The sequence below is a fragment of the Pseudophryne corroboree genome, chromosome 7 (genome assembly GCF_028390025.1).
Source record: "Pseudophryne corroboree isolate aPseCor3 chromosome 7, aPseCor3.hap2, whole genome shotgun sequence".
Taxonomy (NCBI): Eukaryota; Metazoa; Chordata; class Amphibia; order Anura; family Myobatrachidae; genus Pseudophryne; species Pseudophryne corroboree.
Genome location: NC_086450.1, coordinates 7,886,141 through 7,890,023, shown reverse-complemented (window position 1 = coordinate 7,890,023; position 3,883 = coordinate 7,886,141).

Here is a 3,883-nt window from a genome sequence, read left to right as displayed (position 1 = left end):
TTATACATTATACATATGTTACATTATACTGCACAGGACTATGGAGTATTCTCTACAGTGCATTATACATTATACATATGTTACATTATACTGCACAGGACTATGGTGTATTCTCTACACTGCATTATACATTATACATATGTCACATTATACTGCACAGGACTATGGTGTATTCTCTACAGTGAATTATACATTATACATATGTTACATTATACTGCACAGGACTATGGTGTATTCTCTACAGTGCATTATACATTATACATATGTTACATTATACTGCACAGGACTATGGTGTTTTCTCTACTGTGCATTATACATTATACATACATTACATTATACTGCACAGGACTATGGTGTATTCTCTACAGTGCATTATACATTATACATATGTTACCTTATACTGCCCAGGACTATGGTGTATTCTCTACAGTGCATTATACATTATACATATGTTACATTATACTGCACAGGACTATGGTGTATTCTCTACAGTGCATTATACATTATACATATGTTACATTATACTGCACAGGACTATGGTGTATTCTCTACAGTGCATTATACATTATACATATGTTACATTATACTGCACAGGACTATGGTGTATTATCTACAGTGCATTATATATTATACATATGTTACATTATACTGCACAGGACTATGGTGTATTCTCTACAGTGCATTATATATTATACATATATTACATTATACTGCACAGGACTATGGTGTATTCTCTACAGTGCATTATACATTATAAATATGTTACATTATACTGCACAGTACTATGGTGTATTCTCTACAGTACATTATACATTATACATATGTTACATTATACTGCACAGGACTATGGAGTATTCTCTACAGTGCATTATACATTATACATATGTTACATTATACTGCACAGGACTATGGTGTATTCTCTACAGTGCATTATACATTATACATATGTTACATTATACTGCACAGGACTATGGAGTATTCTCTACAGTGCATTATACATTATACATATGTTACATTATACTGCACAGGACTATGGTGTATTCTCTACACTGCATTATACATTATACATATGTCACATTATACTGCACAGGACTATGGTGTATTCTCTACAGTGAATTATACATTATACATATGTTACATTATACTGCACAGGACTATGGTGTATTCTCTACAGTGCATTATACATTATACATATGTTACATTATACTGCACAGGACTATGGTGTTTTCTCTACTGTGCATTATACATTATACATACATTACATTATACTGCACAGGACTATGGTGTATTCTCTACAGTGCATTATACATTATACATATGTTACCTTATACTGCCCAGGACTATGGTGTATTCTCTACAGTGCATTATACATTATACATATGTTACATTATACTGCACAGGACTATGGTGTATTCTCTACAGTGCATTATACATTATACATATGTTACATTATACTGCACAGGACTATGGTGTATTCTCTACAGTGCATTATACATTATACATATGTTACATTATACTGCACAGGACTATGGTGTATTATCTACAGTGCATTATATATTATACATATGTTACATTATACTGCACAGGACTATGGTGTATTCTCTACAGTGCATTATATATTATACATATATTACATTATACTGCACAGGACTATGGTGTATTCTCTACAGTGCATTATACATTATAAATATGTTACATTATACTGCACAGTACTATGGTGTATTCTCTACAGTACATTATACATTATACATATGTTACATTATACTGCACAGGACTATGGAGTATTCTCTACAGTGCATTATACATTATACATATGTTACATTATACTGCACAGGACTATGGTGTATTCTCTACAGTGCATTATACATTATACATATGTTACATTATACTGCACAGGAGTATGGTGTATTCTCTACAGTGCATTATACATTATACATATGTTACATTATACAGCACAGGACTATGGTGTATTATCTACAGTGCATTATATATTATACATATGTTACATTATACTGCACAGGACTATGGTGTATTCTCTACAGTGCATTATACATTATACATACGTTACATTATACTGCACAGGACTATGGTGTATTCTCTACAGTGTATTATACATTATACATATGTTACATTATACTGCACAGGACTATGGTGTATTCTCTACAGTGCATTATACATTATACATATGTTACATTATACAGCACAGGACTATGGTGTATTCTCTACAGTGCATTATACATTATACATATGTTACATTATACAGCACAGGACTATGGTGTATTCTCTACAGTGTATTATACATTATACATATGTTACATTATACTGCACAGGACTATGGTGTATTCTCTACAGTGCATTATACATTATACATATGTTACATTATACAGCACAGGACTATGGTGTATTCTCTACAGTGCATTATACATTATACATATGTTACATTATACTGCACAGGACTATGGTATATTCTCTACAGTGCATTATACATTATACATATGTTACATTATACTGCACAGGACTATGGTGTATTCTCTACAGTGCATTATACATTATACATATGTTACATTATACAGCACAGGACTATGGTGTATTCTCTACAGTGTATTATATATTATACATATGTTACATTATACAGCACAGGACTATGGTGTATTCTCTACAGTGCATTATACTGCACAGGACTATGGTGTATTCTCTACAGTGCATTATACATTATACATATGTTACATTATACTGCACAGGACTATGGTGTATTCTCTACAGTGCATTGCTGTTATTAATCTGGTACATTATCCTGCATGCACTAGCAGTACTCACTGTATATATTTATCTAGGGTCCCAGACCATGCGCTCTCTACTAATTAGATGAACCAATGAGGCGGCTGGCCACACCCCCTCTGGAGACTGGCAACACCCCTAAACATGGGCACCTCATTCCTCCGGTTGGCCCTTCATAACCCAGTCCAACACTGCCTGTAGTCCTCATCACCAAATAAGGACCAGACTCACTTCTGTGTGGGTTACAGGAAAAGAACTACCACAACAGTCTTTGATGCCTATCCAATGCCCTGCATAGATGAGCTGCTGGATCCGCTAGCCATTGCCCAGTACCGGTCATGGCAGATTCTTATGGCAAAACAAGCACAGGACAGGTACAGTATGCTTTTATATTAACTTTTATATGAGCTTAGCGAAGGTCATGACCTTCACATGAAATATGTCCGTACCACTTTCCAGCACTGAGACCCAGATTTATCAAGCCTTGGAGAGTGATAGATTGCACAGTGATAAAGTACCAACCAATCAGCTCCTAACTGCCATATTACACACGGTGACAGTTAGGAGCTGATTGGTTGGTACTTTATCACCGTGCAATTCATCACTCTCCAAGGCTTGATAAATCTGGTCTTTACTTAGCCAACTGCTACCAGGGTTTTCAGTAGCTTAGCTTTATGGTACAGAGCTGGGAGTACTACATGACTCAGGTCGAATCAAATAGGTATCTCAGACATAACTTACAATACCTCAGGTTCCTACTGGAGAGCTCTGAAAACAAAGCCAGGGAAAGCGGGTGCCATATAAGCCTGGTCACACCCGAAACCTAGAAAATAAGAATTTACTCACCGGTAATTCTATTTCTCGTAGTCCGTAGTGGATGCTGGGAACTCCGTAAGGACCATGGGGAATAGACGGGCTCCGCAGGAGACTGGGCACACTAAAAGAAAGATTAGGTACTATCTGGTGTGCACTGGCTCCTCCCTCTATGCCCCTCCTCCAGACCTCAGTTAAGGAAACTGTGCCCAGAATAGCTGACATTACAAGGAAAGGATTTGGAATCCAGGGTAAGACTCATACCAGCCACACCAATCACACCGTACAACTC